Consider the following 13,324-nt stretch of genomic DNA (forward strand, 5'->3'; position numbering starts at 1 on the left):
TCAACCTGAAAGTCACTATTTGCAGTCCAACATTACATACACCTCGTTGTCAAATGCAGTGAACTGAAGTCTTGAAAATTACACCAAACTAACAATCCTTATCGACCTATTGAGCCTAATAATGTCAATTTTTGTAATAATAGGGAGTTCCTGCTGCACTGGTTCACTTATCAGGAAGTAGGAACTAGTATATCAAACTTCAAAATCTGAGGAAAAATTTAGAAGAGGAGAAAGTCTAATAAATGTGCAGCTGCATTCTGTGAAATAATAGTCTGTGGAGTTAGTAGTTTCTCATTGCACATCCAGAAGAAGTAGTATCTCTCCACAGTTATCATACATTGGTCCTTGGCAGAGCACTAATATTATGACTCAGTGGCAATATACACTATGTATTTAAAAAATAATACAAACTATGTAGACAAATATAAAACTGCCAATGTTTGTGTGATTTTCCTACTATATTTATCTTTGAGATAAACATATAAATTTACTTCAATACTGAAGCAACATATGCAGATAACAACAATCTCTTGCCAACTCTTTATATCCTTCAGCAGGGGGAGGGAGGACAAAAACATACAGTTGACAACATTCAATTAGGAAAGATATACTATGCAAATCTGATGCTGAATTCCCGCATCTGCCTAACCTGTTTGTCCAACCTATGTCTATCCAGCATTCTCAATTCAACTTTTCCTGATACTGTAATTACCCATGTAGTTGGGTAATTTTCTCCGAGAAATGCCTTTCAGAACCACCTGCAGAAGGGAACTAGGAAGACAGCGAAAGTTGTGATTTAAAAAGAAAAAACACAATCTCAAATTTCTTCTCAGATATACAAAGTATCTGCAGTAAAAAACCATCAGTGCCTCTCTTTCTCTCCTGCAGTCACAGCTCCCCTTTTCATGATCCCCAGATCACAGCTGCTGAACATTGGTGATGGTTTCTTGCCATTGACTCAAAAATTGTAGTGCAAGTCCTAAAATAATTTTAACATCTTCTCAGAAATAGCCCCCAAACCCTCAGAAAATCCTGACTGAACTGTTTGGCATCCTCCTCCTTCCTACTGTGGCCCCTGATCACATAAAAAATGTTGAGTGTGATTTGACAGTCATTACAAGGCGGCTTACCGCTAATTCTAAATTTTTCTCCCATAGTCAAACACTGGCTGCCATGAGACTTTTGTGGAAAAGATTCATTGCTTTCATACTCCCCCCGCCCAAAAAATCTATGTTTGATTCTGACAATGTGGACCTTAGAGAAAACATATGTGTGGAAGGTGGGAGAGTTCCTTTGTTTTTTTAGTCATCCATATGTTTCACATATATTATCTCAGTACAGTAACAGAATATTTATTAAGATTTAGTGAACTTGTCCCTTCAGCAGAGTAAAAATCCAGAGGCATGGGATGGGTTAATTTGAGTTAATTGAATGAAAAAGATTTATAAAGAGAGCTATTGTTTCAATATAGAGAGGATATATTTTCTCTATAAGTATACAGTATATTCAAAAGCAATGAATAGAGTTACAGCTGTATGTTGAAAAATGCAGTAAGAGTTAATCAGTACAAACTAATGTTGCATTATTTGAAACATCTCTGCATATTTTATACATTATTCTCAATCCATTAACAATGCCCTCCTATACATATTAAATAACTTCATTAGGTTACCAGCTTAGTGAAAAATGTAATTTCAAGTGGTTTTCTTGTTCATCATGATAATTATTACTAAGCACTCTTATCTACCCTTGACATATTCTTTAGATAACTACTTTCAACCTAAGGACTAATTTAGGGGGCTTAAGATGATAGGTAGTTCACTGGGCATTTCTAACTGTCAGGAACTCCTGGAGAGTTCATGAAGACACCTCCTGCTTAGGGTTGCCTGATGTCCAGCAAAAGGAGGACATGTTTTGTCCTCATGTCCTCCATCCAGCAGGCATAGCCTTAAAATCTAATATTGTCCAGTTGTTTGAGTGTCTTATTTTTTTTTCTTTTTGAATTCTTTTCACATCAGTAGTGATTCATACTTTTGTGAATTGTGACCTTGTAAATTGTCTGCTTCTTTCTTTTCCTCGTCTGTCAACAGCCTAAATATACATTATTTAATTTATTTCCTGATTCCAGCAATTGGCTTCAATCCAACCCTTCAAATCTATGATCACTGGAGTCTGTAGATCACATGGTTTGTCATACGTTTCTATAATGAAATTTGAAAAGCGTGTTGTTGTCAATTCTATATTGTCACAAGCATATGTTCTTGAAAATAAAGATTTATTGGAAAAATATTGCGATTAGAAAACCATTCTTTCTGATGCTAGAAAAGCAAGTTCATACATGTGTAAGCGTAAGTACATTTTTGCTGTAATTTTTGTTGTGGATGTCAAGAAACTTAAACAGTATATGTCCTCCTTTTCCCCCCATTGTTCCTCCTTTTCAGTTGTGCGTGTCCTCCTTGTCTTTTCAGCTACCTGGTAACCCTACTCCTGCTGGTCCCTAGAACCAGCTCTGAGGATGCTTCTGTCTGCGTAAAGGCAGGGCCACCTTTGGCTTATTATGTAGGATCTAAGACATGTTCCTTAATTTCTTTCTCCACCTAGAATAATTCTACAAACTCATTAATTTTATTATCAACTATATTTTAATCTTGCTTGGAAAATGTGTTTTCACTAAAATACTTTCAGATTGCATCTATGATCATTTTGCCTGAATCATGCACCCAATAATGCTGATAACATTGTTGACCATTCCTGTTCAGTAAATATTAGTATAATACCAAAAAGGGGGGGGGATTGGGATTTCCTCACAAATTCTTACCAAGATTTTTTTCGGGGCCATGGCAAAGAAAGGCCAGTTAGTTTTTCCTCCATGTCTGCTCTGATCCCATGCTTGTTATATGCTGCTTGGCCCACCCTGTGACATCTGCCTGCAGGAGCTTTTGAAGGGGAGAAGATCTTTGAAAGAAAGGAGGTGTTTTATAGATCTAGAAGGCTGGCAGACAAGAGCTTGTTTTCCAATTTTCAGATTACTTAAAAATGAACTTTTAATATGTGCGTGTGTGTGTGTGTGTTTATATAAAGGACTTTTGTCCTTTGCCTAAGAACAGAAAATAGCCTCTAGACAAGAAATATTACAGTTATAGCCATAATAGTGATTACATATCATACTCTTTGCTTCCAAGGATAGCAATAGCTTAGACACACAAGGCTTCTATTGTGCAATTGCAGTGCCTTATTCACAGCATTTTAGGTGAAATCCATATGTTATCAACTTCCATTTGTAACTCTTTCTGCCCTTTTCTACTATCTCTTACATCTCTTTTCTTTCCAAAGAGAACAAAGAAAAAGATGGGATATCTCTGCAATGCCTTTGGGTTAATAATACTTCAAGACCTCCATCTGGAAGCATCAAAGAAAGATAGATAGTTGGGTTTTAGAGTTACAGTGGTGGTGTTACGTTAAGGACTCACAATACAGCCTCCTTCAGACAGAGAGGGAGAATTCTTTAAATCTGATTTCATGAGGGTTGCTTTCCAGTGTTGCATCTAAACCACTTCTGTTGGGAGTGAAAAGTAACCCCTGTAGATTCATGAAGATGGAGAGAACTCTTAGTGTCTATTTGAATAATGGCAACTTTTCAAGGATCTGCTTTCAGTCTTCTGCTCAGATTTTAACTAATGGAGAAGAATTCCAGATGTTTCTAACTCACTTTTTAAATGTTGGTACCAGCACAACTAAACTCTCAAAGAAGTTTGTATTTGAGACAGCCCATGAATTTGGGCTGCATTTGTAATCCTCACTGAACAAATCAGCCAGGATATTGACCCACAAGGCGGGCTTCTTGTGCTTTGATTATGAATCAAGATATTCACAAAGAAATGTAATACGGGGTGGGGGCAAACAGGCTAAGACTAGGATATTTCCCTGCCTGCAGAAGAACAAATGACACCCCCACGCACTCCAGGCCAAGTAGCCAAAGTTTTGGCATTTTGATACGTGAAAAAAATTCACAAGCACCTCTCTTCATCCCTGGTAGGGAAAGTACAGCAGTGCAGATAACTGCCTCTCAAGGTAGCCATATTGCCCACTTAATGATAGCATTTGCATTTATCAAAAAAAGAGAAAAAATCACTATCAGAGAAGTGACAAACGCATGGCATTTTTATTTATTTTCTTATTTATCTTAAACAGGATGTTTTTAAAAAGTTAGGTTTCGAAATCAAATAGCCTCAAATTTCTCTGACATTCTGAAATTTGGCTTGACTACATATACTTTATATTTCCTTTCCTGATCTCTGAAGCAGCCTTAATATATCCTTAGGTATGAAATGTAATCATTGTGAAGGCACATTCTATCACTTATGGTGGACCTGTGAAAAGGCTAAGAAATATTCGAATATGAGATGTACTTTGATTCAAAAGATTTTGAAAACAGATTTGCAATTGGAACCAGAGACTTGACTTTCAGGTATGATGGATAAACAAATGGAAAGACAACACAGAAATGTATTTCTTTATATGATAACTGTGGCAAGACTTTTATATGTGCAAAAATGGAAAGATAAACAAATACCTGCTGCTGAAGAATGGATATTGAAATTAATGGAATTGGCTGAGATGGCGAAACTTACTGCTTTGCTCAAGGACAGGACACCGTCTAACTTTGTCTCTAATTGGAAACCACTCTTAGACTTTTTGCTTGATACTCAAAAAAATCCAATCTTGACTTTGGGATTTGCTGATTGATGTTATACCTATAGAAATATTTTGTATAAATTATATGTAGCATTCAAATAGATTAATTTATAGGAATCTTTCTGAATATTAGATTAAAAACTATTTCTTACTATGTAAATGTTTAGATATTAGAGTAAGAAGCAAATACATTTTCTATCTATACCTGTACCAAGGAAAGTCAGAAGCTACAGTACTCTCTTTTTCCTGTGTTCCTTTTTCTCCCCCCTCCTTTTTTTCTCTTTTTCCTTTTTTCTTCTTTTCCCCCTCCCACCCCCTTTTCTTGATTCTTTTGTATTTTAACTTTTGTGGAAAACTTAATAAAATTTAAAATTATATATATATACACACGCACATACACATTTCTCCCCTTAGGTATGCCAGAGTTAAAATAGGGATTTTCCCCCAGGTCTGACACTTCCAAGGACAGCCTCAAAGTGTGTAAAATCTGTTAGACTTTGTCATCTATTGCCTTGGAAGGAACTCAGGTGACTGTAGTGCCTGGAAACAAAGGCAAGGGAAGCAGAGGAGGAATCAACAACAGGAATAGCAAACTTTTTGGAAGAAGGGCTGGTAAAAAAAAACAGGAACAAGGGGAGAAACCACTCATAACCATAGCCTAGCTGAACAGTAAACTGAGAAGGTAGACATACTGCTTAGTCACAATCATTATTACATACACGTAGTGTATTTCTGCCAAAATGATCTCTCTCTCTACAAAATCAGCAGATGCAAAGTCTGAATCTATGTACTTTCTCTCTACAGATCAACCCAGCAGCTGCAAATTTGGTAGAGATGTCCCTCATCTTCCCCCTTTTGGGTGACCCAGATCCTTTTCTTATTTTTCAGTCCAGGAGTCAAACTCCACTTCCCTTTTCAAGTGGCGCCTTAAAATGGGGATGGGTGAATGGGGATGTATATTCGTCTGCAATTGCCACTCATTCCAGCAAGCAGCAGCGCTGCCTCAGACTCCTCTCCTCTCCTGATGACCTGCAGTACAAATAACTAAGGAAAGAGGAAACTGCCACAGATCTCCCCTCTCCGCCCTCCGTCCCACTTTCCTAGTTTTCAGACATGAACAATTAAAACACGAAAATATCTGGCGACCTCAGAGAGATGTTCATAGAATATTCGAAAATGTTCCCCTTTGGCTACTCCTGGAGAGAGAAGGTTCCAAAGGGCCGGGAAGGTTTCCAGCTGCTCTTCCACAGGCGGACATTTGCTGGGCATTGTATTTAATGCGCTGCTGTTATTGCCTCGCCATTGAATGAGAGACTCCCATCCTCCCTCCCTCCCTCCCTCCCTCCGACTCCTCCATCTTTCTCGCCCCCCTTTCTGCGTTTCCTTACTGGGCTGGAAAGCGGGGGGGGGGGGGGGGAGAGGCGGTAGAATCCGCCCCCACAAAACAATGGGAAAGGGCGCACCGTGACCGTCTTACTGATTTCATTATTCTCTAGCTCGAACCCTACGAGACCACCACGACCGTAGCGCACAGCTGAGGTGACTTTTGCTTGGTGATGAATTTCCTTTGAGAGAACGAGAAAGAAAGAAAGAAAGAAAGAAAGAAAGAAAGAAAGAAAGAAAGAAAGAAAGAAAGAAAGAAAGAAAGAAAGAAAAAGAAATTAAAACCTCAAGACCCACCACGAGAAACAAACGTCGAAGAATCCGAAAGGGGGAGGCCGGGAAGATAGGGCTACCTGAAGCAGAGACACGTATATCCCGTGTTTGGCTGAGACTGGTAACGAAACGCACCCAAACGTGGACACGTACACGTGTGCGTGAGAGTGATGCTTATTAATACGACACTGAGGGCACCTCGTCGTATTATGCCATGCTTGCATGGAGATGCGACTATTTTGAGATCCGAGTCTCTCTTCTTGATTTAGCGTCTCCGACTGCGCGAACCATTTAAATACCTGTATTAGGTTTCTGCATTTTTATATGGGACATCAAGATTCGTCGAGAGGGGGACACCCTCGCCCTGAAATCACCCCGTCTGCAGGGTGTGACTGAAACCTTGGCTCTAAAGAACATGCCTAGCTGTGAGCGCTCGTGATGGGCTGATAATCGCACACTTTCCAGCACTTTTCCCCCTGTGAATTTCTTTAAAAGCTCTGGAAATACCCGCCCTGCCTTCATGCCTAGGACTTTTTTTCTCTCTATGGTCATATTGCCGGCTATACGTTGACAGGGTGATATTTGTGTCACAGATGTTGCATTATATCGCACTTATGGGGCTGATCCGAGGGCCACGTACACTCATCCTCTGCTCTTCTGTTTGACCAGGCAACGTTTTCTGAGCGTGCATTTGGCAGTGACTCACGCAGACTAGCAGCGGCGAGGTTGTCTTTTTCGTCGTTAATTCTTACAATTAACGTCGTTAATTGAGTAGGTTGCGTGTGTGTGTGTCTGCGGATAGAGGCAAGGGTACCAGTCGGTCACGGAGCCGCGTCTTTCTACATTTGTGGGTGTGTGGGTGTGCGCGCGCGCGCGTGTGTTGGGGCCGTGGGAGGTGGCGGCCAAGATTGGCTAAGCAAGTAACAATAGGGAGGGAGAGATGCGCGTGTGAGCGTGTGAGTGTGTGTGGTACTTCCTGTGGTATATTTATGGCCAGGGCTTCGATTTCCGGTAGCTGATACGGGCTCTCTCCCCTGTGTCTCGCCGAGCGTTTAATAATATCGCCGAGAAAGGAGGAGGGCAGCTGTCGGCGAACACGCACACAAACACAAGAGTGGGGCGAGAAGGCGGCGGCGGCGGCGGCGGCGGGGGGGGGGGGAGGAAGCCGGGGGAGCTGCCAATGAGCGGGGATGAAATTCGCGTTCCCTTTCCCAGACACAACATTCTTCCCTCGTAGCCTAAACAATATCTGATCTGTAAGAAGCTCGCTATCCAATATCACGCACAGACCACGGTCTCCCCGTCCCCCCCCCCCCACGTAACACGCAGGGACACACATCACATTCCGATGGACAGGCACGTGCAGGTAGGTGGATCTCGGTCCTGGGGGGAACCGGAGGGCGGAAGCGGCGCAATGGCGAGGCTGCCTTAGGGGCGCGTGAGCAAATGTCCTGGGAGCCTTGGGTGGAAGGAAAGGTGGCCGCCGAGGAGGACTTCGGGCACCTGGCCGCGGACCAGAAAGGAAGCCTTCCTTCCTCTCCTGGGAGCGGGGCGGGCAGAGGCGAACCCCTCGCGCGTAGAGGCGACGGTCGGTCCCCATCCTTGGGGGGGAGAGGGAAGGAACGCAAGGGAAGGAGGGCAGTTTTGGAGCGGATGGAGGCCGTGTAGGTGAGAAGCTCCTTTTTTGGTTGTTTTTTGTAAAAGAAATCCCAACACTTTCGCATAGAGAAGGATCAGTGGAAGAAGCTTTCTGAGCTGCACCCCGCGCTTAATGAACACTTTTTCGATCAGTTTATTTTGCTTGTGTGCGTGTGTGTGTGTGTTCGTGTGCGTGTGTAAGTTTATTAGAGCATGAAAAGAATGAACTGCAGCCCTTTTTTCCCCTCTCTGGCGGGATTGAAGACAGTTGAAGAAAGGGAGGCATCTTTTGTGGTGGTGATTCAAAGATGCGAGTCAGTGCCTGTTTTGAGGAGGGTAGGGCTGAATTTAGAACTGTCTGTCTGCTGGTGGGAGAGGGAAGTAGAGGGGGGTATGTTTGGGGTCGTGAAAAAAGTGTGTCCTTTGTACAGAAATGATGATTTGGTTGGATGGAGAGGTTGGTATATGCCTGGGAGGAAGCATCCAGTAGTTGCTTCGTGTGGGAAGTCAGAGAAAGACTGAGGATGTTTAAGGGGCAGAGGTACCTGTAACAAGCTATGTATATTAATAATATAGTGAATGGTGTGCCTCTGTAGCCAAGGCAGAGACACATGGTGTATGCACACAGTGGAGCTGGTAAATGTGGCAGGACAGGCATTTTAACATCAGTTTCAAAGAGTGTGAACCTACCTACATCTGCCTAACGAAAAGTCCCACTGAGTTTAACGAAGCTCTCATCCAGCGATCACAGGGCTAAAGCTTCTGGATGTATTTGCTTGGTTCAGAACAAGTGCTGTAGTATGGAAAAGTGTTATCTTTCATGGGTTAGAGAAAGGTGTGTTGTTCTGGTGGGACAGCATGTAGAAAGATACTTGGACAGAGTTTCCCTTCTCTCTCTGTATGACAATTTTGCCATGAAACAGAGTCTGATTCCTGGAATTTCACTCTACTTTAAAAGGAAAGAGAGTGAGAAGAAGAAAAAGAAGAAGAAGCAGGAGAGGATGGAAAGAAGTGTTACAAGGAAAAGCTTTCTGCTTTGTTAAGTGAGGGATCTGGGTTTAGAAAGTCAGAGTTTAGAAAGGAGGGTAAATTCCTCTAGTTGTTTCGGAATTCTTACACATACACAAATTCAACGATTATTGTTTTTAACAGTAGAAAAGAAAAGAAAAGGAGAAGGAGGAAGTATTTATTGTCTGGTCATTACAGCCCTCCAAGTTGTTTAAACTGATATCCTATTCATGCTTATTTCATCCCAGTTGTTCTATTGAATTCAGTAGGCTTTATTTGTGAGTGTTCCTATATAGATAGAGATCCGGGAACTTGAAAGAAGTTAAATCTTTCCTTATTGCCTGCTTTTCTGGCAACAAGGTGCACAGGAGCAGTATCTGTATTCATCCCTCAATAGTGCTAAAATGCTAATTGGCTTTCAGAATGAATTAAAGGTGAGATTCAAGTCATGGTAAGCATGGAAACAGAGACATGACTTCAAAATAGGATTCTTCATCCCAAGATCCTTGTTCTCTTTTTCTACTGTTATCAAGACTTGCAGAGCAACAGTATGTATAATGGCAATTGCTAACTGTGCATGGTCTTCAGTAGGATAGCTTAGGTTCTCATATGGTTTATTAAGAGAGCCTGTGAGCAGAATTTTCATATTCATATTCAAGATCTGCATATTCCAGTCACATTCATTAACTCTGGTGTCGTCTTTTTCTCCCCACACTGCATTCAGCATCCCTCATCTGTTCCGTTAAATGAGGCTAATTTCATATTGATGAATTAATTATAATAAGGTGTGTAAGCTAATGTTTCTATTGATATTTATATAAATTATGATACTCTCTGGGTTAAATATTGCTATAAATACCTAGCTGATTTACACCCTGCTTTTCATTCTGTCGCTTATTCAAATGGGCTAACAAAATAAAATACTCAAAACAATTTTTAAGAAGTTAGAAACATATATTAAAATTAGTAAGATAATCAGCTAACAGTTAAAAGTCAACTAGATGCATATATGCAGATTTTCTAAATATTAAGATAGTGGAGGGTAAATGAGTTCCAATAAGTGCATTGCATAGCCTGGGAGCAATGTGCAGGATAAGGCCTTCTTCCATATGCCAGAGAGACAAGGCTTTGAAAGTGGGAGACACCTTGAAAAGGATCTTGCCTGCATATAATAATAGACAGGTTGATTCAGGGAAGACAATACCTTAGACAGTTAAGCCCTATGCTGTTTGGGGTTTTAAAAGTTTGTACCAATACCTTAAATTATGCCCGGTAAACAGATGGCAACAAATGAAGATCTGAAGACTGGGTTCACAAACTTCAGTAAATAATTATTTGTTTTAAGTATGGTTTATTATTTAATCCATAATTTTATAAACTTTGTATGGTTTATTATTTAATCCATAATTTTATAAACTTTCCACAGAAGCAATCCAAAACCCAGATCTTGTGGTGGTGATAGGAAGACTGCTGGCATCACCATCTCTGTTCAGACTCTCTTTACTATTTTATGACTAGCTAATGTTTCTCAGCATGGAAAACAGAAGGATAAAATTGCATGAATTATGACCTGGGGGTAAAACAAAGCCAGTAACATGGGGACAAGGAGTAGACTGTCAGGCCATTCTAGTGACGCTAAAAAAAATATTGAATAAGCCTCCAGATGAAAGAAAAGTTAGCCCTAATGAAACTGAAGGTTCTTCTTCAGCAAGACATCTTTTTTTTTTTTTTACACTTGATGATATTATTTTTTATATTGCTTTATAATGATTTACCCAGAAGAGATGCTAAACTAGTTTGTTAAGTTCCTGAATCCCTCTGCATCTTCATTGGCCAATTTCCAGGTCTTTAATAGAGAGGCCTGTCTTAATGAAATGTGCAAAACTATTCCTCATTTGAATATTAGAATATTACATCACAACTAGAAAGACCTGTGTTCCAATTTTCATAAAATTAATTGGATGACCTTGGACAGTTACTATCTCTAGACTTACCTTCCTCACACATTTGTTTTCTCTATAAAGCACAGCTTTATATACTCTGCTAAACTTCATGTAGGAAGGTCAGGATAATAGTATAAAAATATTTTAAAATAAATATTTCTTCAGCACTTCCTTTATTCTGCATATACCTCTGGGTAAGCCCTTGAATATTCTTCTGTTCAAGTTCATACTAGATTAGAAGAATTTGGGGCAGCTACTCTAATATTGATAATACCTCAGTGTGATTATATGTCCAAGACATACACTCCATCTATAGTATTTTCTGTTTGAAACTCTAGTTATTACACTATAGTTCTAACATATCAACATTATTTATTTATTTAATTTGTCACATTTATATAGCCATCCATCTCACACAAAGCGACTCTGGGCAGCGTACAACATGCTTACTTCCAGGCATTTGTAGAATATATGAGATATTAATTTTTATTACATCATCGATCAGTACAAAGATTTGCAGAGTTTTTCGATTCATTAAACTTTTCATCAGTCAAAAGAGGCATTCAAAGCATAAATACTGACTTGCCTCATACATGTTTCTTATTTATTTCAACCCTTTTTTCTAAAGGATAAAGTCTAGCACAACTGTGTAGCATGCCTAAAAATTAGATTACTTCTTGAGTTACACTGGATAGTTTATAGGGTTTTCACATTATAAAGTTAAGATTTGAAAACAAGTACAATGTGCATTAATTCTCACTTAATTTTGGGGGGCTGACTTACATTCTTTAAACCACTATTCAGATTTTTGTCTTAAGTATATATTTGCCATTAAAAGCAGTGTGGATCATTTTAACATCATTTGTATACAACATTGCTTTTAAATACAGTGTCATGTGATATTGAAAGAATTATTTGGCTTTGCTCCCATTTTATATGTGGTTATGATCAAATGTACTTTGTTAAGGTTTGCTATAAAATTCCTCTTGATGTTACTTTAATTGGATTCTTCAAAGGAGTAATGCAATGAATCTTAATTAAGTGATAGAAATCTGATTCCTTAGCATATCTTTTTTTAACCATAGTAATCTAAGACAGGATACAGTTTTTGACAGTTGTTTTATTCATCACACAGCAATAAAACTGAATTTATTACATGAAGGTATTCCTATTATGTATCTGTCCTACTTTCTTCCCTGAAGTGAGCCTGTATTACGCTTGTTTGCAAATTTGCATTGACATATTCACATTTTCTTTTATTTGTTCAGTACACTACAAAAATAGTGTGCAGAATGACTTCAGTAGCTAGCTAGAATCCCATTTCTGCTACTAATATTTTTATTTTTAGACTTGCAATAGTTCAATTGCCGTAGATAATTGGGCTCCAACTACATAGTATTGCCTGTATGTTCCTTGTGTATATGTTCAAAGGTTGCATAGCTAATCTCCATTAATATTAGCTCCATTAATATTAGCACTAATGCTACAGTACTTGTCAAAAGCCCTTTACCTTAAAACCATCTACATTATTATTCCAACAAGTGGTTGCAGGGACAGCTTAAAGGCCCCTTTATACAAGTAGTATCTCTAATTTTTCTAGATAGATTATTGTTATTAAACACATGCAGAGATATGTGATGGGAAGATAGATGTTAATTGATTGTAGCATCTTTCCATTATGTTTGAATTTATTAAATGCACACAAACACACCCACCCACCCACCCAAAATAATCATAGGATTTAGCATACAGTAGTTGTATGACTGACTACACTCAGTTGTTTCTTTAAAATACTTGTTTAATATTTTAAAGGAAATTTTAAAGTATTCAAAAGTTTTTAAAAAATTACTTTGGAACAACAACTATTTTATCGTATTTCCCTTGATCTTTTTTTTTAAATGTATGTGTATGTAGGAGGGTAGTATACAAAATCAGCATTGCTTAATACATTCATTTGTATGTCAACAATCGTACCATATCAGTTCTTTAGAATGTTACCTTGGTAACAAATATATTACACAGATTCCATAACAAGGTTCTTAATCTGCTAGCAACTATGTATGTATATTGACTTGCGTAATGATTGTATCTTGAACTGCATATTACATCTGGTTGTACAGTATGATTGTTCATACACACAATTATGTATCTTTAACTATTAAAGATAAGTTACCTTTGAAAAATGGGAACCTTTCACAGATGAGAATACTTTGAGACAGAGGGATACATTGAATAAGAGTATTATGTGGAATACCTTCCCCCTTGAGATCTGACAGGTCCCTATCCTTCTAGCTTTCCAGAAGCCCTTAAAGAGCTGGCTGTTCCCCCAAGCTTTGGGCTAAAGTGAGGTTGCAGCCTGGTAAATGTGGATGTTCAGGTGCAGG

This window comes from Python bivittatus, unplaced genomic scaffold, assembly GCF_059951505.1.
Source record: "Python bivittatus isolate LINGU-HERP-01145 unplaced genomic scaffold, Pbiv_v1 ctg000850_np1212, whole genome shotgun sequence".
In the NCBI taxonomy this organism is placed as follows: domain Eukaryota; kingdom Metazoa; phylum Chordata; class Lepidosauria; order Squamata; family Pythonidae; genus Python; species Python bivittatus.